Source organism: Bos mutus, chromosome 4 (genome assembly GCF_027580195.1).
Source record: "Bos mutus isolate GX-2022 chromosome 4, NWIPB_WYAK_1.1, whole genome shotgun sequence".
Taxonomy (NCBI): Eukaryota; Metazoa; Chordata; class Mammalia; order Artiodactyla; family Bovidae; genus Bos; species Bos mutus.
The window spans coordinates 50381948-50406747 of record NC_091620.1 but is presented as its reverse complement, the minus strand read 5'-3'; positions in this window follow the sequence as shown (position 1 = coordinate 50406747).

Genomic DNA, 24800 nt, shown 5'->3' with positions numbered 1-24800 from the left:
TGAGAGAATCTTCTAATAGCCATATTCCTATTAGATGAGAAACCTCGTCAAAGCACCTCAAGAGAGTTAGTGTGCCAAGCCCCACCCTAACTCCCCCAGCCCCCGTGTGTGAGAGCAGCAGGACCACAGGAAGCCCTGGATCCACAGTGGATCTGGATATGGACGAGGACTGGAGTAGAAGTCCCCCATCCACACTCATGCCCTTCCAATCCATTTGGCATAATATCAGTCTGGTCAAATCTGAACCAATCATGCTTCCATTTAAGCCTCCTCTTGCCCTTTGGGTACCAGCCTACATGATCTGCTTCTTCCACAGGCTCCCACCTCATTCTTATACCTTCTCCTTGCCTGTGTTCCTGCCTCTCAGTCCTTTTCTTGGTTTTTTGAAACACACCACTGTCTGCCCTGCCTAAGGCCTTTGCTTCTCAGGTTCCTTCTATGGACAAAGTTCTACTTTTCCTTGGCTGACTCCAACTTATTCTTTAGCTCTTTATTTAAATGTTGTTTCCTCAAGGAAACTTTTCCTAACTCCCTTATTAGGTCAGATATCCTAGTTATGTGAACATATAGCATCCTGTATTTTTTCCTAGCATTATGTTACTTGGAATTCATGGGTTCACGATGAATTCATTTCAATTGTATGTTTAATTCATATTTTATCCACCTGATTTTAAACTTTATAAGGCCAGAGCTGATCCTATCTTGTTCAACATTATAAACCTACCATAGTACTTGCTACATAGTAGGTCCTAGTAACTATTTGTTGGTGGTGTTTAAATAAGTGATTAAAGTGGCACTTTAACCTTGAGGCTAGTCTCCCACGGAACTCTAACCCACCCAAGGCAGTTGATCCCGTCGAGGCTCTGACCATGTGGGCCAGAGGAAAAGGCAATTATGATGGTAAGAGAAAAGCAGAGCCATTGGGATTAACAGGAACCTTTGTACACAGCACAAGAATACAAATAGCCTTAGAATCATGGAAAAACAATGGCTTTCTGAAAAGAAATATGAAGAAGAAGAAAAGAAAAGTCAAATAGAGAACTGGCGAGGAACACAGCATCCCTGGCGGAGCTGATGTAGATGAGCTGAGTAGTCCATGGTAAGGGCTACAGGTTGAGGGGAGGGAGAAAGGGACTTTGAGGGGGATAGAGTGGATAGCTAGGGGCCTCTGACATTGGCACAATACATCCATCCTGCTGAGTTAGCTCAGGTGAAGACCGGAACCCCATCTATCTAATGGAGAAAAGGGGGACTTCTAACACCAGGAATAAAGAACTGCTAGCAGGAGATGAGATGAGGAAGAAAGAAATTGAATTGTAGATAGACACCCGACTTAAAAAGTGGAATATCATAGATGAAATTGATTTATTTGACTAAAAGGCCAGTTATGGCATAAAAGTTAAAAGTCCATTTGTTTTCCCATATCACAAAATGCGAATCACTAAATTTGCAATATGAATGCTTTACTGTACTTTAAAAATTCTGAATTCTTTAGGCTGTTCTTTTTCTGTTCCAAAAAAGCTATTTTAGAAGCTCACATTAGAATATTTTATAACTCTTTTATCCCTCCTGAACATCTGTGAACTGGAAAGAATGTAGTATATTACAGAAACAATCCATTTAAAGAAAAACAATTAAAATGAAAACTACTTCCATTTCTGTGGCATAAAACTCTAATTCTCTCCCCTTTGCAATTTTATTACCATCCTGACATGATATAGTCACAGCTTCACTTATACACAATGTTAATTTCACTCATACTCTACTTAATCTTCAAAACACTGCAGAATAACATTTTTCTTTAGTAATTTATCATTTGCTATGATAAGGCAATGTGTTTAGAGGATGTTAGAGTTTTTTTTTTCAAGTTTGCATTTATCTTGATGCTGAAATGTGCTCTGAATGCTATTAAAATATATCATTCATACACTTTCACATTTAACTATATTAACTCTACCTTAACTAGACATTTATTAAGAGCAGCATATTTATTTCCCATTCAGGACTTTTTAAATCTGCGAAGTCAGCTGTATGGAAACGAGCAATTTTTGCCAGCATTACACTGTGTAATAGGTTAAACTGAGCAGAAACCCTGGGGCTCCATTGTGGTGGGGTACACAAATTCATATCTTTTCTGGGCTTCCTTAAATCGTCTTCTATGCAAGGCCTCTCATCATTTCACTGGCTTCCAGTGATATACTCTCAACTTTTAAATAAACTTGTGACAACTCTCATCATTCATTCATTCACTTACCATTTAACAAATATTTCCTGTATCTTCTATATTTACAGATATTCCAACATAAACATGTCTTACTTCAAGATCTTTCTCCTGAGATTAACAAGAAATCAGACATTCCTTTTATTTATTTTTTATTTACATCAAAATATAACATGTACATATTGCTTAGAAAGTCAAGGCTTATAGGGTTTGTAAAGGAAAATTTCAGTTCCTATTCTACTTTTCCCTACCGTTAATGCTGCTTTCCAGAAGTCATTTTCAATTTTTAACCACTTCTTGTTTTTTAACCATTTCTTATTCATATTTCTAAATATGTTTCTGTTATTTTTTGGTATTTCAGTTTTAGATAATATCTACTGACTCCCAACTATGGAAGATACTGTGTTTTTTTTTAATACGATTACTTCCCCATACACATCAAAGACTTACCCTCCCCGTCAGCCTCTCAATTGTAGTATTGTGATGAATAAATAATTATTCACAGTTGAGCCACTATGTGCTAAGTTGTTTCAATTGTGTCCAACTCTTTGCAATGCTATGGACTGTAGCCCACCAGGCTCCTCTGTCCATGGGGATTTCCCAGGCAAGACTACTGGAGTGGGTTACCATGCACTCCTCCACGGGATCTTCCCGAAACAGGGATTGAACTTGCGTCTCATGTATCCTGCATTGGCAGGCAGGTTCTTAACCACTAGTGCCACCTAAGTTGACCATAATTCCATTTCTTTTTTTTTTTTCCTTAATAGCTTTTTTTCCTCAGAGTTAATCATTTCTTTTCTCATATTTTTAGTTTTCCATGTCCCTATAAACTAACTGAACCTTCCTTAAAATCTGATAGAACTGTAAAATCTCTCCGTATGTTCAAATATACCAGGTTGTCTTTCAGTTTCTTCTTTTTTAAAGATGTCAACCTTGAAGTCTTTTGTCTGGCTCCTATAGTCTGGACTGGTTGCTGCCTATGCCTGATGACCATCTGTCAGGCTGGGACTTCTCTTCACTCTCATTCTGGAAATTCTTTCACCTGTCTCCTGTGTTAAGAGTCCTATTTCCTCAAGCCTAGGTTTTTCTTCCTCAATTTCTCCCGTTTGGTGGTGTATATACTCTAGTAGCTTCTTGAGAAAGATGCGGGGGGGCAGGGGGATATAAGATGCCTCCAATCCTGAGCCTACTTAAGGAACTGTGGCACAAATAACTTCTATCTAATTTGTTTCTCCCCTTCAGGCTTATGTTTCAGCTTTCCCAGCCCGGCAAAATAAGACTATCTGTCATGAAAATTTTGGTGAAATTTCCTTTCTGCTACTGTCTCCTCTCGTTCTCTTAGCCCTTGTGAGTTTATGCCTTTTATATTTTTTTACAGCAATTTCAGGGAGGAACAGAGATAAACAGATATGTTCTATTTATCATAGTTGGCCTGAAGTAAAATAATTTTAATACTATAATATAGATTTAGTTCTATATTATATATATTGATATTATATATTATATAGAATTATATATTATATAGAATTATATAATTACATTCATATTATATATTATATATATTCAAATATGACCATTTATTATTTCATTTGCTTAACAGAGATTGAGCACCAGCTCTATGTCAGGCCTTATTCTAGGTAGGTCCTGGAGATTCAACACTAAACAAAGTTGACAGAATTCCCTACCTTTATGGAACCTACATAGAATGTTGAGGGATGGCTGGCCAATAAAAAAAAGAATAAAATGTATATCAGAATATGATGTTTTACGGAAAAAAATAATAAAGCTAGGTGGGAACAGGATATTCACGTTTAAACAGAATGGCCACAGAAGGCCTCGGTAGAAATGTGATATTTGACTAAAGACTCATAAGGAATGAGAGAGCAAGAAATATGACTCTGGGGGAAAAGCATTCCAGATAGAGGAAGAGCATGTCTGGTGGCCCCGAGGTGGACTGAAATGTTCAGGGAACAGCAAAGATGTCAGAGTGACTGAGGAGCGACAAGGATGAGAACAGAGGTTACCCGGGGGTCAGGCTCATGTCATCTCTGACTTTAGAAACTGTCACTGTAAGTGATAACCCAGCCCAAGCTCGCTCTGCTCCCCACAGGAAAGGCCAATAAATCAGGAGGTGGGTTGCTGGGGCAAGGAATAACAACTGTAACCACAAAGCTAGCAGACAGAGCACAGGGCAGACTAGTCTCTCAGAGAACCATCTTCCCTCAGGCTGAATTCCGGCTCCTTTTATAAAGAGGAGGGGGCGGTGCCTACTGCAAAGCTGACCAATGGCTGAGGCGGACCGCTAACGGTCACTCGCTGGTTGCTCTTTTGGGGGAGGGGCTCACTACGATAATAATCAGTGGCTGAGTGGGACCGCTAACTGCCTTTGGCTAACCGCTGAACCTGCCCGCTCCTATTGCATAAAGATTTGTATTCTGGAAGCTACAGTTTTGTTTGCAGAACTGTCTCCTAACTGGTCATTTCTCTCCTCATCTTCTTAAAGCCCTTTCAGAAAACTAGTTTCTGAGGTGGAAGTTCATTTTCCCTTTAAAGATCATTAATATTTCCCACTTAGTACTCTCTGTTTAAGACTTGTGGTTGCCCAAGTGGGGGAGGTAGTGGTGGGGGAGAAATAAATTGGGAGTTTGGGACAAGCAGATAGTTTGGGACAAACTATTATATACAGAACGGATAAACAAGTTCCTACTGTATAGCACAAGTAACCATATTAACAATCCTGTGACAAATCATTATGGAAAAGAACCTGAAAAAGAATATATATGTGTATATATACATACACACTGGAGTGGGTTGCCATTTCCTTCTCCAATGCATGAAAGTGAAAAGTGAAAGTGAAGTCGCTCAGTCGTGTCTGACTCTTAGGGACCCCATGGACTGCAGCCCACCAGGCTCCTCCAATCCATGGGATTGTCCAGGCAAGAGTACTGGAGTGGGGTGCCATTGCCTTCTCTGATATATATACACATATATATATATATATATCACTTTGTCCTGCAGCAGAAATTAACACCACATTATAAATCAACTATACTTCAGTAAAATAATTTTTTTTTTAAAAGAGCACTCTATTTAAATATGTGCATGATTACTTCCCTCTCACCATTCGGCTTCACTCAATGCCACCTACTCAGATGTTAGTACCCTAAAAGCTCCCCAAATATTCTCCACAATCTCTCCCTCCACTGTTTTTCACAGAATTTACCACATTTTGAGATTATTAAGTTCATATATATGTTAACCTTTTCAAAAATATGGTCTCCACTATAGAATAAATAGTGATACCCTGGTAATTCAGCTAGTAAAGAATCTGCCTGCAATGCAGGAGACTCTGGTTCGATTCCTGGGTTGCGAAGATTAGGAAGAAGCCCAATCTTCTTGGGCTTCCCTGGTAGTTCAGATAGTAAAGAATCTACTTGCAATGTGGGAGATCTGGGTTCAATCCCTGGGTTGGGAAAATCCCTAGAGGAGGGCATGGCAACCCACTCCAGTATTCTTGCCTGGAGAATCCCCCTGGACAGAAGAGCCTGATGGGCTACAGTGCATGGAGTCGCAAAGAGTTGGACATGACTGAGCGACTAAGCACACATTAGAATAAAGGACTTCCAAGGTGGCTCAGTAGTAAAGACTCCACCTACAATGCAGGAGACTCTGGTTCCATCCCTGGGTTGGAGGATCCCCTGGAGAAGGAAATAGCAACCCACTTCAGTAATCTTGCCTGGAAAATTCCATGGAGAGAAGAGCCTGGCAGGCTACAGTCCTGGGGTCACAAAAGAATCACACATGACTTAGTGACTAAATAACATTAGAATAAAAGCTCCATAGAAAGGACAATATCTAACTTGTTTTCTGTATACTGCACAACCTGACCTTCCAGTACCCAAGCTATTGGATGGATAGATGGACAGATGGGTAGAGATGACTTTGGGCAAAACTAGGACTGTCCAGTAATTACCTTAAATTGGCTCTTTAAAACATCCTCTTCCTTTTATCCTATTCTTTAATTTTATTTAGCTTCTGCTTTTAATTATAAAGAGACTAATAGAAAAAACTTTAAATGTCTTGAATTAACACTTGTATCATATTCTCAAGCTGCATTTTCCTCTTCAGTGTGTTTTATAATCCTTATTTCATTTGTGGCTTATAACAATATAAACCATAGGCTGTGAGCCTAGCTCACACACAACCTAGTTGAATGTAATGTTTTAAAAAGAAAAACTCATATCTATTATGATTTGAAGCCTCACTTCTTTAATAAGCAAAATCCCAGTATTCTTAGCATAATAGTGTCTACTGCATTATCACTCTGTTCATTTTTGAAAGCTGAGATTTTGTAGGGAGAAATATGGGTGATGAATGGGAGGAAGACCTCGAAACACTAATATCACCCATAAAGAGCTAGAGCCAAATGAGGAAGGAAGGAAAAAAAGAGTAGCAAGAGTTGTAGGAATTTTGGCCATAGATTGATTGAAGCTGTTGAGACCTCAACTAAAACAATGATATTATAATGGCCATGTGAGAATTTGATGGATGATGTGAGGGGTCAAATAAAAGTGAATTAACACCAGCAGTAAACAACATTGAAGGAAACAGCCAACAGCAGGAGAAGGGAAAAAAATCTACATGGAAAACTTTGAAGGGGCAAAAAGAAAAGAAGGAAAGGACAGCTGAGACCCTTGGGACCCTTCCACAATGAGCTAAAATTGGCTTCTTGGATGAAGCCATCATTATTGATTCAGTTTAAATTTTTTTAGAGAGGAAATTTAAGATGTTAAAATCATTTTAAATGTTTCTGTTTCTTATTATATCCCTCTATCCTTTAAGGTTTATTTTTTGCTTCTTTTGTTTTAAGGAACTTAGCGTAAAGTTTCATATATAAATAAAAATCAGAAAAGTAAAATGGATCTTGGAGAATCACCTGGCCAAGACCTCCTTTTTTAATATACATTAAGAAACTGAGGTCCAGGTTAACTTGGCCAAGGTGAACACCACATGGTCTTCTGTTATTCTAGTTCTACACTGGACAAGTTTGAGTCTGATTCACCTACATGTCCATCTCATCCAGAACTCACAGAGTCTAGCACACTATATAAGCGCTCCATAACCTGAGCTGAGTGAGAGAGAAATGTAAACTATTTCTGTTTGGGGTTATGCCTCACGGGCCTGTCTTCTAAAAGTCTGACCTATTCTGTCTAACTCATATACAAGGTAATAATGGCAATGGATAGGGGAATGCATGTCTGCAGTGTGGCAATGGACAGTTTAAGGAAATGTGTTATATCAGTCAGAAACAGAGAACTGTCTAAGGTACTGAGGCTCCAAGGATCTGTGAATCCCCTTCATACTCACAAGGTAGCCCCCAGGGTACCATAGTGCCCCTGGTAAGAGCTGTCATACATTGAGCTGACCAGTGACTGATGCAGATTGAGGTTTATGACTGTACTTCTTGGTGGCCCCACTTTTCCTTCTGTTCAGTGGAAACCCATCTTTCCAAGTCCTAAAGAGTTATCATATATATGCTTAATATAGTTTTGAGAGCCAACAGAGACACTAACATAAGCTTCTGAGCACAAATATAATTCAACATTACTTAGTCCTCCATTTTCCATTTGGTCCACACCTCCATGTCCATCTTAGACAACTAATAAAGCTGTCAAGTGAAGTTCATACCAAGTGGCAGATTCCTTCATGTAATCCTACCAAAGTATCACATCAGCCTTCTAAAAGAGTGTTATTCCATTCTGTCCACATCTAGAGAAAGCAGAACTTGGCAAAGTTAAGTGGCTTTCTCAGGGCCATGCAAAAACCTGGTTCAAACCAAGGACTATATGACTACAGTACCCTTTCTATATTCCATTCATTTCCACTAGGGAGATCTCAGTCAGATTGAAAAAATAATCAGGGCAGAGCAGGTGGCTTTAGGGTCAAGAGAAAGATTTACCAACCCCTGTAAAGGTTGATCTTCAGAATTGGCAAGCTCTGTACTGAGCTTTTCTTGGATGTCTCTCTGACCGTATATATCACTATGTAATCTATACAGTGGTGTTTCAATGGACAGAGCTCTTACCTGTAATAATTTTCTTTGAACTCATATGCTCTAAGAAATGCCAATAAACTCAGTTGAAGTAATTTCTCACCCATAGCACACGTGTTTACTCAGAAGGACCCTACCTCTCCCGAACAAGCGAACACCCCATAAAGTCTGCACAGAGCAGCCATTACATGCAAAATGGACATTTGAAAAAGAAAACATTTGACCCTTCCATTGATTGAGCTTTTCTTCAAAGTGCCCTTCAGGGAGTACTGAGCTGGTTGCCAGGAAACAGAGATTCTTTTCTGGAATCAATTCTTGCCATTCTAAGTGTCTTTGAATGTGTCACTTATTACAATCTTGATTCCCAGCTTAGAATGAGGGTGGTCTTCCTCTCGGGCTTCCTCAGTCAAGACACGTCCAGAGATTCAGAATGTATCTGTAAATAGTTACGAGGTTATCGTGGATGTATGAAGTGGCAGTCCTTTTCAAATGCATATTATAATGGAGCTATTTTCAAGTATGTCATTTAGAAGGCACTGAGTGATAGTAATTGACATAATGAAAAAGTATTTTGCACATTGGTTTGGCAATTAAGTGTGAACCTTCCCCTGGTGTTAGAATGAAACTTTGTGTGATGCATTTTGAGGGAGCCTGGAATTTTGGAAGAAGCTTGGGTGAACAGAAGCCCAGCTCCTGTCACAACTAGCTCTATGATATAGGGTGAGTGTCTCCATCCTCGAGGGCTTGGTTTCTTCATGTGTAAAGTGCGAGTTGGGGGAGGTGATCCCAAAGGTCTCTTATAATGCTGGCTCTTATTCTGTAATTGTGTCACCTCTTCTGGATCACGCAAAAGCATAAAAAAATCATTGGCTTCAAGCATTATATAGTCCACTGGGGGAGCTGAAGAACAAACAATTAAATTAATAAATAAATAGGGTAATTATACATTGTGATTAGTGCCAAGAAGAACTAAACTAGTGATAGTGATGTACTATAATAGGGGAAGGGAGTTAATATTTAAAGGCAGGAAGATATGAAGGGCAAGAGGAAGTCCTGCTAATTTCCTTATTTTTACAGTGTGCTGTTAAAATATATTGTTTGAAGTTGACAAATCAAGAAGTTTTCGGTATATTATTAAAAGTTACTAGGGTATCATTAGAATAGCAAAACTCAGAATATCAGTCTTCAGAATTACCAGAAGGCAAATACATTCACTCACCACAGAACATAAAGCAAGGAAACCTAGACCATATAGGAAAAGATAAAAAAGAAAGAGCAAAATAATGAATCATGAAATAAGATGATAGAATTAAGATCAAAAAGAGTTTATTAGTAGGTATAAATGAGAAAACTCTTCCACTTAAAATAAAAAGACTCTCAAATTGTTTAAAAATTATAACTCAGCCTTATAACACATTCAAGAAATACATCTTGGAATTGATGAGGTTGGAAAGGTTGAAAGTAAAAGGATTAGCAAAGACGTAGAAATCAAGTGCAAGAAAAAAACAGCAAGAACTGATTGTGTCAACCAACGTTAAATTCAGGACAATACTATATTAAAAACAGACCCTTTGTAATGATAATCATACAATATAGTGAATTTTCATGCAGCAAGTAGCATTGCTTCAAAATGCATAAAAGAAAAACTGCAGTAAATAAAAATAGAAATATACAAAAAGGCAATTGCAGTGGGATAATCTAAATTACTTTTCTCAGTCCATGCCAGATCAAGTAAACAGTCAAGTTAGTAAGGCTTTGAAAATCCCACAGTGTGCATGTATGTGTAAGCACACAAACGTGTGTATGTGTATCTGCATCTATATATGTCTAAACCTTGAATACAGAGAATAAGCCTATTATTCAACTGATAAAAATAGCCACATTTCTAAAAGTTGGAACCACAGAGGAAAATCTCAATATACTTCAAAAAATAGAAATATTGTATGTCACAATCTCTGAACTCAGTGCAATTAAGCTGCAAATTAATGTTTTAATCAAAGACAAAAGAAGTCTTAACCACCCCTCTCAACTCTTGGTCCAAAGAAGAAATAAAAAACATACTATCTCGGAAATAGATAATGCAAGAACTATGTATTAGAACCTTTGAGATATCTCCTCTCATAGCATAGTTCTATTTATTAGCATTGTTAAACAGGAAAGAATGAAGATAAAAAAAACACAAGCAGTCAATCAGGCAAGCAAGTTTTAAAAAGAAATAAAATATACCTATATTAAAAGCAGAAGGAACTAATTTTAAAAATAGTGCAGCTAATAAATAGATCTAAGAGATGGTTCCTGGAAAGAAATAAAGATAAAGCAAAGAAAACAATAAAATAGAAAAACAAATCATGAGCCAACCTAGTCAAGTAAAAAAGTGGAACAAAATTGTACAAAATTAGAAGTAACCAATTATAAAGAGGGGAAAATTACAATAAAATGAAAGACCAACAAATAAATCCAAGAGCTTGTTCTCTGAAAACAAAACAAAAGAATAAATTTATTGTTTAATATAATTAAGGGAAAAAGTGAACAAACAATGCAAAATGAAAGTGGTAAGTGAGGAACTGATAGATATATGCAATTTTTTAACAATTCTGAGATACTCCTTTGCTCAGACTTACTGAAATTGGCTGAAAATCTGGATAAAATGAATGGTTTTCAGAAAAATATAAATGACTAAAACCTACCATAGGAGTTGTAGAAAATCTAAATGATGAATTATCATAGAAAAATAGGAAAACATTTTATAAAAAATTCATTCCCTCCCTCAGGAACAAAATCAAACACTTTAATAGGCGTGAAGAATGCTTTCTACCAAATCTTTACAGAAAACAGTTCCAGTACTACTTAAATTGTTTCAGGTCACAGCAAAAGAAGAAAAACCTCCATATTAATTTTTGAAGCTAGCGAGATACCAGTTCCAAAACCTGATGAAGATAACATGCACATGCAAAAAGAAAAATTATAGTCCAAACTAATCTATTAATAGCAAGGGAAAAAAACTAAAATTTTAGGAGGCAGAATTCAGCAGTAGGTCAAGAGGATGCTACTTCCTAATGAGAAATTAAAAGATGGCTGCTGAGAATAGCTATAGAGAACATAGATTCAGGAGTAAAATGACTGTGTTCAGTTCCCAGCTCTCACTCACCAGGTGTCGGACTTTGGACACATAATTATTTAACTTCTCTATGCCACAGTTTTCTCATTATAGTGTATTGAGAGGATTCAATGAATTAATACATGTAAAGTGCTTAGAACAGTGTCTGGCACACAGTAAATACTGAATAAAGCTGGCTATTTATTATTCAATAGTGGAAAAAGCTATTAATATATATCATTCACCATATTGATAAATCAAAAGAGAAAAATTATAATCACTTCCATAGATGCTGAAAAGTCATGGAATTACCTGACATTCATTTCTAATTTTTATGCAGATTTAACAAAACATTATTGATGGATGCATCCTAAATATCTTAATAAAATAACAAGATCATTAACCAAAGCATGAATCATTATTGATTGATCAAGGAAACCTTAAAAGCCTTCCTGTTCAAATCAGAAGACCAGTGTATCCACTAACCCCTCTGAAATTTGACATTATTCTAATCATTTCAGTAGAACAGGAGAAAGAAATAAAAAGTGAAAATATTTTTAAAAAAGAGTAAGTAAAGTAAAATTATTTGAGGAATATACAGAAGATACTCAACTCAAAATTATAGTAGACAAATAGATATAATAAAATTGATGGGTATGAAAATAAGATACAAAAAAACACATTAATTAGAAAATAGGAAATAATGTCCATTTATAATAACCAAAAATATAAAAAAATAAACTTAACAAAAATATTCAAGTTATAGATGACTAAAACCTTAACAAAGGGATACAAAAGAAAATTTAAGTAGAAATGTAAACTCTTTTATTGGGTGGGAAGACTTAATATCTCTCTAAATTAACCTATAAATTCAATGCAGTCTCAATAGAAATAACAAGATAATATTAAATTTCAGACAGACTAATTTTCAAGCTTGTATGAAAAAGCGAATAAGTAAGTATAGCTAGAAAATTCTGGAAAATAAAAATAATGGAAGATACTAGTCTGACCAGATATTAAAATGCATTATAAAGTTGTACTATTTCTTATAATGAGATTCTGGCAAATGGAAATACAAATCAGTGGAATGAATACAGATTGCACAAATAAGATTCTCAAGCTCAAATGGGAATTTAGGTTATTATCACAGTAACATTGCATACCATTAAATTAAAAATAGATTATTCAGTAAGTCATATTGGAACCAATAGGAAGCCACAGGGAAGCAAAATCAAGTTGGATCCATACCTCTCTCCTTATTCTAAAATAAATATTAAACCACAAAATTACTAGAAGAAAATAAAGAACTTTAAAAAACTAATCTTGGATCGGGGAAGCCTTTTCTCTTTTAAGCATCACGTAAAACCCAGGGGTCACCAATAAACATGATTACATTTAACTTACGTTTTTCTTATGAAAATAAGAAATTGTTCCATAGCATAAAACACCTTGAGCTAAATAAAATTTTAATCAAAAAGGAAATAATAGATGGGGGGGACTTAAAATTTGCATGACAGAATTTACAACATATATGACAAAGGCTAATTTCTGATATATAAAGATAACCAACAAAGCTAAAGGAAAACTGTCAACAACCAATAGAAAAATAGGTAAAAGAACATAAACAAACTTCAAAGAACAAGAAATGTCAAAGTTCTCATACATATGCAAAGATGTTCAGTGATATTAGTACAATGAGAGAGATGTGAATTACAGGTCTGAAGTTACATTATTTTTGCCTATCAGGCCAAAAAAATTTAGTTTGTTAACACATTGTTTAGTATACAGCAAAATACTGGAACTTTTGAACATTGTTGAAGGGAGTAAAAATTGGTGTAACCTCTACCAAATCTGCCAAAATGAAAAATACATAAAACGTTTGACCCAGCAACTCTGCTTTAGGAAATCTTATATTTGCCAGTATAATCAAAGATGCATCTATAACATTGGAAGTTTAGAACTGGAAATGACAAAATACCATAAATAAAGAACTGATTAAATAATTTATAATATATTCTTACAAAGAAGTATATGTGCTAATGTGAAGAGAATCCAAGATGTATCATTAAGTTTAAAAATACGTGTGTGAATGTGTATGTGTGTACACAAATACGTGTTTGGAAAACTTCTGGTAAGTACACACTAAAGAAGTGTTGGAGGTTAATTCTGGGCAGTTGGCCCAGGGGCCAGAGATGGGAAGGAAACTCAGTTTTCATTATATACCATTTTGTGCTATGTTATTTTTTTCCTGATGTGCAAGTGTTATTTGAGTAAAAATAAACGTTAATATTTTCAGGGTTGAAACAAACTGGTTTTAAGTATGGAAGTACTGTTCTACCATGGACAGTGGTTAGCTATTCTCCATTTCCATAGAAGAGATCTTCTTCAACAAGAAGAGCCAACAAAGTGAATATATAGTTTGGATTGAAGAAAATTAATAATTTACTGATGGAATTGGTACAGAGTTGTAAAAACCCTCTGAAGGGCTTTGGAAGGAGTCTGAAGTGGGTGGTGAGTGATCAGGGGAGGGAAGGACCCTGGTGGCCTGGGGAGACTTCTTTCCTCCCCAGGATGCTGTGACCCTCTTCCCAGGAGCAACACCTCTCTGTGAGCTGACAGTTTAATGAGCATTTTACCCAAGGCATTCACACCAGTAGGAAATCCTGTTAGATTTACAAGTGCCCATTAGTTACAAGTTCTCCAGAGCCACTGTATGGGGTTTCTATTCAGGACTTCCTTGTACTTTCCAGTGTTGGATATCATTGCAGAGAGGGTTAACACCTCTAGGAACTCGATTTTTCTCTTGTACATTATAAACAGCCATGGGGGCAAAATCTTTAGCTCCTCATAGACTACAGACTATAAATCAATTACTCTTCCACAAGGAGCTCCAGACTATCGAGAAAAAAGGGGATCCTTCCATGAACAAATGACCTAGGACACTTTAATGAATGGGGGAGCATATTGAGAATAATGAACAAAGCCAGAATAGGGATGAAGCCAACTACATTTAAAAAGCTGCTGTTTTTCTTTTTCCTTTGCTACAAATCACACTCCATTTTTCATCCCCTAGGTCAGGGGATGTGGTTCACTAAGTGTGGTCCCTGGACCAGAGCATCAGCATTACCTGGAAACTTGTTCAAGGTGCAAATTTTCCAGACTTCCTGTATCAGAAACTCCTGGGGTGTGGCTCAGCCATCTGTGGCTTCTGGAAGAAGACCACCCACCAACAGGAATAACCACTGGCTTGCTCTGCATTCTTTCCCCTAAGAGAACTCAAGGTAACACAACCTGATGTCTCTGGACAAGTTTTAAAATTTTAGCCTCAAGATACATCTTCAGATGTGGGTGTAAATTAAGCACAGCAGCAACTGCCTCCTCTTAAGATGAGCATCATTTGATGACACTGGTTATCCCACAGAAGGCATGGCCATTCCAGTTCCTATGCTGTGGTGTAGATATGCTCCAGAATGCCAAGGGAAGCCAGGCTGATCCGAGGTTCTTATACAAGCCATGACACTCAGATATTGGAAGTCTATCTCACATCCCAAACATATGCCAGTGACTGTACATAGGGAACTAAATCTCATCATTAAAGGCTGGGACCTTTACAGGCTAAAATCTCCTATTAGGCTGGATGCTCCCCTAAAACAAATCATCTACAGCCTGACAGCGCTAACTTTTTAACTGTCCCTTATATGAACTTAATATTAAGGTGCCAGTATGTTGTCATCCCTTTTTTCCTTTTATTTCTTTGGGGGGGGTGCATGGGGTGGAGGGCTCAGACCATCCAGAGAAGCACACGAAGCAGACAATGTCTGATGTTGCCCTGGCCTCCTTAACCCCCGCCCCTTTCTAATGGGAGTTCAGATTTTGTTGTAGCACAAACAAACTCCCCTCCCCTTGCAGCCCCTATGCCCTCAGGGAAGCTTACCTGATCCAGATCCACAGGTGAGTCCAGTTGGTCTAAGGGTGATCCCACTCCCCACGTGACTCAGTTCAAGGTACTGAGATTCAAGAACAGGTTTTCCAGGCAGCTGGGCAATTTCTTGCTCACCTTGCTCTTTCAGGACACCTCCCAGAGGCAACCCTGTCTCTCTCCGCTGGGGACTGCTGCCTCCACCTCCAAATTAGCTGAAGGATGTGGCTCACATGGGAAGGAAAGCTGTGGTGCTGGTTTAACCCCTCCCTAGCCTGGGCTTCCTGTCTGGGAGTCAGTAAACATTCTGAATGTTGAAGATACTTAACTTGAATTTTCTGTTATTCATTGCTGAAAACATCCTACTGACTGAGTGAGGATTATTATCACTTAATATATGTGGAGAGACCATGACACAGAGTAGTTTTGGAGGCTTTGTAGTAAAGGACAGAAGTTGCAGTGGAAGCTGGTGGTTCATCCCAGCCTGTGTTCTACCACCCACTGGAGAACAAGTCACTGAGGGTATTTCCTGGGCCTTGAGGATGGGGAGCAGGGAGATGAAGGGGAGCAGGGAGATGAAGGGGAGCAGGGAGATGAAGGGCAGCACAAACAGAGTCCTGGACCTGCCATGGGCAAGCTCTGCCCACACTACAATTTTGTCTCAGGATGCCCAGATGGAGGACTGGGGATGGGGCTACAAGAAAGAAGAAACGATGGAGAAGATAGGTGATAGTTTGAATAGAAACATAAAGGTGACAATTAGAGTATAATGTGTTTTTAGCATCAGGGCAAAAACATACCCTCTATTAAACGTTAGTAAGCCTCTTTCTAAGCCTCTTTTTCGGCCACCTCATGCGAAGAGTTGACTCATTGGAAAAGACTCTGATGCTGGGAGGGATTGGGGGCAGCAGGAGAAGGGGACGACAGAGGATGAGATGGCTGGATGGCATCACTGACTCAGTGGACGTGAGTCTGAGTGAACTCTGGGAGTTGGTGATGGACAGGGAGGCCTGGCGTGCTGCAATTCATGGAGTCGCAGAGTCGGACACGACTGAGCGACTGAACTGAACTGAACTGAAGCCTCTTTCATGCTGCTTTAAAGACCCTGCTACTAGTTTACCATTGATGAGCACCGAGAGAACTGCCCTGTGCTCTACCTGGGAGCCCTGAAGGCCCCTCTGTCCAGCTTTCTCATCCAATGACTCAACACTGCAGCCAGTGTCCTGCAAGTCTTACCACCACTCTGCAGGGCAGACCCACCTTTCTGCATCAGCAGTGTGCTGCCTGAGGTCCCCTGGGGTGGTTCACCCAGCTGGGGACTGGGAATATGACCCCTTCCTTGATCCTTACCTTGAGTAGCACCCAGCAAAGTCCCACTTAGAGATGCCCTCTCTCTGAAATGGAAAAGCAGGGTTGTTTCACAGCTGCAAACCCTTCTCTTCCATCCCATCTAGTCAAGTTGCAAATCTGTATTGCCCAGTGGATATCAAATCAAGTTTCAAGGTTAAGGCAACAGAGAAAGGAAGGAGGTACCTAGGAAATCATTATCAAGATTGTATTTAAAAGAGAAAACCTCAGATCAAGGATGAAACACAGTCTCTTAGCTACATTCCTCACTGGTATTGGCTCAGTCTTGAGGTGCTGTGAGATTTAAATGTCATTTCAGTGAGTCTTGCAACTTGTGGTCAGATGCATTATCAATGTTCTAGATCACAGAATTTAATACATTTTTTCTTCTGCTGTAAAGGATAAATGGCTTTTTTTCCGATTGAAGACACTAACAAATAGGTAGCTTCCTAATCCACATCTTGACTTTTCAACTGATCACCTTTTAAATCATCCAGTTTAATGAGTTGACCAGTGTTTGGAGGAGTTAGTAGTGTCTGCGAAGAAATACAAGAAGAAGGAATCACACTTGGAGGCTGGAGGTTGGGGGATGGGAGGGAAGGGTCATCAGCAAATAGCAAGCTGAGGCTCAGAGAAGCTAAGCAAATTGACCAGATCAAACAGCTTGTTCCTGATTCCTTTGTGACTCAATGTAGAAATGGTCAAAGGAGTATCATAAACCAAAAGGACATATGTATAGGATCCTCTCTTTATCTCCTTAGTACTCTGGCCACTGATAAACCTTGACTTGGCCATGAACCTGCTGATATTGGTGCAGAGCTGATAGGGCCACACAGTCCTGATCCGGGTGTCACGTGCAAAGCAGGGGCAACTGGATACCATGTGTCACATCCCAATCTCCATATCCCAAAACCGAGGCCCCCGCATATGCAGCTGACCACGTCTGGCCAGCCCACTGACCAGCTCATACACCAGCAGCCCTCCAATGACGCTCAGAGACTTTGCTGTCTAATAACACAGAGAAGTTCATGATGTTTCACTTTGAAGGACCTACCCTATTTCTCCCCACTCCTTATACCTCATCCCCCCACAGGTTGGACACAGGTTTTCTGGTTGGTGGTAAAACTTTTCCACTTAGCACTCAGTCTTCAACTTTATAAACTATTTTCTCTTTATTTCCACCATCTCAACAACACCTTTAATCCACTGCTACCCCCAAGACCTAGAGGAAGGTGGTAGAAGGGCAGCACTTCTCTGTGGCCTTAATTGAATGCAAGTACCTACTGCCTTTAACAATCACCCCCCTTTCCAAATCAAGTCTCTTTCAACCCAAGCAAGCAGACTCCTCCCATAGAAACCCCCAGTGCCTTGTGCAGAGGTGTGAAATGTGCTCACTAGGGCTATTTTAGGCAGATTTAGGGCCATTTTTCCATCAGAGAGATAAAAGCACACTGCTATTAAGACACACCACCATTAAAAACAACAACGGACTTTGATAATCTCTGCAGTAGTAAATGGAGCTACTACATTATATATTATTGCAGGAGATTTCATCCTGGCACTTGAAAATTTACTTTCAATTTTGGAATTTCTGGTAGCTGTACGTTCAAATCTTCATTTGAACCGAAAGACTGATGGTGATATACAGGGAAGACCATTACAACTTCAGCTACAGTTATTTATCTTCTTCATCTGAGTTTCTTTTAATCAAGTATCTGCTATTTTATCACTTTCTTTGCTACTAGTTGAGGAAATCATACATCTCATGCTTAACTGTTAATATATGCTATTTACATGTGACTTCCACCACTTCCAATATTGAATGAGTAATCACATATCACACCAAGATCAGCAAATGGACTTTTTCCTTATTTAATAAATGTCCACTCCTCAGAAATTCCTTTTTTAAAAAACAGGACCATTTCCACTGAGTGGATACCTCAGAATAGGGAGAAAGGTTGACAGCCTTTGATTCTGTGCTGTCTAGACACTTACAGACCAAGACGGGGCTTTCCCATGTCTTCCTCTGCCCTACTGAGAGTGGGCTTGCTCTGATGCAGAGAAGTCAAAACAACCTCAGTCTCTCTGCAGGTTACCTGTCTTTCCTTAAACTATATCTATTATTTCTGGATTTAGTTCTCTCACATCTCTGGTGAAAGGGAAGCACGTATAGGCTCACATAGGACTCAAAGCTGTAAAACTGAGATGCAAGTAAAAATGCCTACAATACCATTAACCTTTCTGTACTTGCAGCCAGAGTTTTTGGACCCGAAGAACTAATTTAAAATCCATTTGTCCTTCATGTTTGGACTATGAGTCTCCAGAGGCTTAATCAGAATGAAAAAGAATCAAATACCCCATCAACCGCAAGGCCTCTAGTACCCAGCTCATGCCTGTCGACCAGCAGGAGATTTAGATTTCCACGTATTCCCCAAAATTACCTCAGACGCAGAAAAGAAAGGGATATCACAAAATTCAGCCACAGCTACTAATGGAAGGAAGGTCATAGCAGGCTGATGAGCTGTGTACAATTCTAAGAAAGACCAAATGGATACAATACTCTATTTAGCAGCCTGAGTCAGGGTCTCAGAGCAACTGGGTTGGGGTGGGCATGGTAAGGATGCTACCTACAAACAAGCCATCCTGCTGCAGGTAACAGGGAGGGTGGTGAGAGCGAAAATTAAGGACTTGATCACAGAGGGTCTATTTGCCCAAACCAAGCATGGATGGGGATACAAAACTGCCTTTTTCTTCATGGGCTGCATGAAACAAAAGACACCAAAACCATTACTTTATTCCTCCACAGTCACAGTCACTTTCTCATAATAAGGTAGCCAAGGCAGAGCTGTTTCCAACCGCTTGTGGAATGTGTGGCCCCAGCCATCTCAATTTAAGGGAGGCCTCGAGCTACTGAACACGCAGCTGTTAATCTGCATGATTACTGAAGAACAGTAAAACCTTCAACCCCCTACCCCTACCCTGGGCCAGCATAGCAGGGGGCCAGGAAGCAGTCACCAGCTGGATCACTGGGAAACTGTAGGAGAAAAAGGCCTGGCTGGGAGCCGGGTAGAAAGAGCAGTCCAGCAGCACACCGTTTTTTTATCTCTTCAACAAAATTCTTCCAGGACTGGGTTCTGGAGACATCAGGGAGGAAAGGGGAGCACCTCGTGAAAAGGCTCTGTAGAATCCTTGGGAGCTGCTAACAATGGGGAGGGATGTTCTGAACCAGTTCATTTTTAATAGGCCTTTGTGATTTTTCATGATCCGTTAATTAAAGGAGAGAAATCAGGGAAAAAAAAAACACTCTATGTTCACCAACATAGGAGTCAGGTTGCCTTTTTATAGAAATGAAAAAGTAAACGAAAAGCAGTGTCTCCAACTAGCAGAGACTCGCTCATTCATTTACTAAATATTTATTGAGCATCAATGAATGAATCCCCTTAGATGGTAGGACTAGGATCCAGTGAAGGGTGAGATAAGGTCATTGCCCACAAGGACCTGCAAAGTGGGTGAGGATGGAGGCCATGCTGTTAGGCAGAATGGGCAAGTATGAGATGGGGAGAGAGCATGAAGTGGACACCTAATCCAAATTTCGAGGGGCATCAGAGAAGGCTTGAGAGAGAGGAAAAGGTGTGTAACTAGACACAGACAATGCTGATAGCTAGGGATAGTTCAGAACAAATTAGCAAAAAGCTTCTTTCCAAGGAAACAATAGGTGTCCTAAGGGGGCAATCCCTTTGTCATTCCTCAATCTCATGCCCAGAATTGCTCTGGAATTTTATCCAGAAAATAAGGATGAAAGCACTTTTTCTTAGCTTTATAGTCTGAAGGGCTTAATCCCATTTCTTTTGGTGTCCTTGAACCTCCTTTTCAAAGAGGTTCATTTGACTTGACTTCATTTTGATAGTATCTTTTGATTAGTTTTTGTAAATTAACTTGATAATTATTCAAAACAATGGAAAATCTTCTGTACACATTATACTGGGGACTTTTATAGCAGCTTCAAGAATAACGGTTGCTGAGTTTTTATCCAATGTGAACTGCTGAGTAGAAGTGTGTTGCCTGGAGGGAACAGGAGCAGAGAATAGGAGGGAAATGACTGCTAGTCTTGAAGAGGTAGGACTTGGAAAAACTTCCTGAGGGAGTCTACACCCAAATTAGGTAGACAGTTTTGTCTTAGCACGAGTAATAACCCCAGGCTTCTTAGGTGGCTCAGTGGTAAAGAATCCACCTGCCAAGTAGGAGACGCAGGAGACGTGAGTTTGATCCCTGGGTTGGGAAGATTCCCTGAAGAAGGAAATGGCAACCCACTCCAGTATTCTTGCTTGGGAAATCTTACACACAGAGGAGCCTGGTGGGCTTCAGTCCATGCAGTCACAAAAAGTCAGACAAATATTAACAACTAAACCATTTTTTAATCCCAGAAATGGGATTAAGTCCATCAGACTATAAAGCCAAGTCATAACCCAGGAGTCAAACAATGTAGAAATAGGCTCCTGATTGTGTTTATTGCTGAACTCGGGCTAATGGAAACAAAAATAGTTGGATGATAAGACCTGGAGAAAAGTCTAAGAGCAGCTGGATTTATTTGGAGAGATAGAATAAAGGAATTATATCAAGTACAAAAAGAAAGTAGGTTATCAATAGGGATTTGTTTATTTAAAGCCAAAGTGATATTGGAGTTACTCATGTCGATTCTAGAGTCACACCACTTAGGCTTAAAATCCCTGTTCAACCACTTTTTATTATTTTATACAAAGGCACAAATCAGACTTCCCAGTAGAAAAATTGACAACGTCGTGAACTTAAAATTCACGAAAAGTAAGGCAAATACTAATAAAGATGAAAACATGTCCAACCTCACTATTGATCAAAGCAAACAAATTATTATAAACACAATGATCAATTTTTTTTGCCTATAAAATGGTAAAGAAGGTTTGTGGCTGTGATATTACTAGATGCTGGTGAAGGTTTCAGGAGGGGTAGAATCCCCCATCCTCACCCAGTGGGAGAGAAACTGGCATAATCTTTTTAGAAGTATATGTCGAGAGGCTGACATGTGTCCCTACTCCTTACCCATCTCTAAGAGAGAACACTTCTCTAAGGACATATATCAGAGAGGTGACCAGGGATATATGCATATAGTTATTCAGAGCAGCATGATGTATAATAGGGAAAAGTTAGTAAAGTCTAGAAGATAGGGAAAAAATAAATTGTGGAACACCTGCCCAATGTGGAATGAAGCTGTCATAAAATTTTGTGAAGACCACTTAATAACATGAGGTGATAGTCACAATGTCATGAGGTGCTATTCAGAGTGAGTCATGGATTGAAAAGTAGGATATAAAACTGTACATACATGGGATTCAATTTTTATACATAAATATGCAAGAAAAATTTTCAGGCAAATATATTAAATACTCACAGTTGTTATCTTTGAATGACCAATCCATGGGTGTGTTCGTGCTTAGTCACTCCATCATGTCCGACTCTTCATGATCCCATGGACTGCAGCCCACTAGGTACCTCTGTCCATGGGATTTTTCAGGCAAGAAATACTGGAGTGTGTTGCCAGCTCTTTCTCCAAATCCATGGGTAAATGTACTTAAAAATTTTTTTTCTAAAACGTTCTACAATTAAAAAGTATATTATTAGGGAAAAAATTAACACATAAAATTTTTTCTGGTGGTAACTAGACTCAGGAAAGATAACATAGCTTGAGCCTGCTAACCCTAAGTCATCTTTGGAGGATTCAGTCTTCAACCATCCCTTCTCTCTGGGAATTGGGAATAATTATTATAGCAACTGCTAATATTGAGCAATTACTATGAGCCAGGCGTTATGTTAGGCACTTTATTTTCAATGTTGCATTTAATCCTGACAGGAGACCAATAAGGTAGTTACTAGAATTCTTCCCAATTTACATAAAATGAGACTAAGACATTGAGTCTTAAGTGATTCACCTAAGGCTGTTCAGGGATTAAAGCAGAATTCAACCGGGAGTGAGTCTAGCAAACCAAGACTGACTCTAGAGCAAAAACAATTTTATTGATGCAATCTCTGCTTCTCTTAAATCTTTCCCTATTTAAAACAGTTCTTAATATCCAAGCAACTTAGTTTTTCATATTCTGAGCACTTTCAAAGAAAATGACTATTTAGATCTAAGAAGTATATACAGTAAATAGTGATAGAGAATTTATTGTCACTTTGAAGAAGATAGTCACCAGAGCTGGCTACATGGCCTGAGACATGCACGGACAGATAGGGATCACACTTAAAAGGGCTCCATGCTTGATTCAATGCTCTGATGTCACTGTCTTACAATTCTTAGTAATTTTCTAATGAGGAGCCCACATTTTTATTTTGCACAGGGCCTTGCAAATTATGTCACCAGTCCTGCCAGTCACATATGAGTAACTCAGTCTCAAGCCTCATTTAAAAGCATAGCATTTGGGGTTTAGAGTTCTGTTCTTTGCTTTTATTACCTACATGGGCCAGATGCTTGTAGAGAAAGTACTTCCCCTTGTTTCTATGACTCCTCCAATGGAAAGCATGCAAAGTACTAATCATTGTCTACCTGGCCTTCTTGTCCTCAGCACCTCCAATGAGTGCTGATTGAAATACTGCTCTCTGAGTGTGTGTTCCGTGTATTGCAGGATCTGCTTCATGGGGTCCCAGTGTGTGACCCAGTCTGGTTTTATAGCTAACCAGTATTGTCAGCTTTCAGGGTGAGAGGCAGGTGCCCGCTGTAAGGAAGGCTCAGCATATCTGGAACACCAAGGAATCTTCCAGACCAAAAAATAAAAGCTTCATAGTACGTACTGTTAAATAAGGTAATTCTCAGGGAGAATAGATAGGATTGTGTTCATTACATGGCCCTACTGTCTTGAATGGAATAGTGGCTGGGACAGTAGTTTGGTAGAAGAAAAACACATTGCTTATAAACTAATTTTCAGCACATTTGGGAGTATTTTGGGCTGCCAGACACCACTTCAGGAGAAACAATGAACTCTCATCTACTTTTCCTCAGAACTGTATAGGATTCCATATGACTAACTTCCTTGTTTGCTTGCCCTTTTAAAATGAGGTTCAGCATAGAATTAAGTTTGGGCCTCTGAGGGAGTAGATGCTTCTGCCAAACCAATGGGTTTCCTACCTAAGAGGGGTGTACAATCATTGTGCCAGTGAGTCGTCCAAGGTCTTGACATGCGCAAGCAGAAACCATGAGGGATAACAGGGAAATAAAATAAGGAAACACATAAGAGACAGTGACAAACAGAATTTAGTATTTGGTCAGTCCCTCTGACCAAATAAAATAACCTCTTTTTGCTGCCTTGGACCATGACAAACACAGATTTTCTCAAATCTGTTGATAACCAGAATCTCTTTAACTGCCAAGGAATTCTGTTGACTGTCTATTCACAGCCCTTGTTCCATCGCTGATGGAGAATGTCCTGTGCTTCAATTCTGGAAAAGGAAAAGGGTTTATGGAAGTTTCTAGAGAAGTTCTAGCTTGCTTTTATGAAAGAGCAATGAGGGAATCAGACCCTCCTGCCTGCTGGAAGTGAACTAGGGAGCTTGCTGCCCCCACTGCTACTGACCACCATTGTGCAGCCCTGAGGAAAGCCAGCCAGAAGCCAAAGTCAGAACCCAGAAGAGCCCCAAGGAGAAAGGACTGCAGAGAAATAGAGTCGAACTTTGGATGGAACTGAGCCTGAAGCCCACCCTCTCCGGCCTTCCCAATATACGAGCCAATGTAGCTCTGTATTGTTTAAGCTTGAGTTGGCCTATCTATTGCTTGTAGCTGAAAGCACAAAATGACCCTTCGAACTAGAGCCAATCTAGGATTTGGAGGAATTGGGCACCAGTTGTTCAGTCGCTCAGTCATGTCCAACTCTGTGACCCCATGGATTGTAGCATGCCAGGCTTCCCTGTCCTTCATCATTTCCCAGAGCTTGCTCAAACTCATGTCCATTGAGTCGGTGATGCCATCCAACCATTTCATCCTCTGTCATCCTCTTCTCCTTCTGCCTTCAATCTTTCCCAGCATCAGCGTCTTTTCTAAGGAGTCAGCTCTTCGCATCAGGTGGCCAAAGTATTGGAGCTTCAGCTTCAGCACCAGTCCTTCCAATAAGTATTCAGGGTAGATTTCCTTTAGGATTGA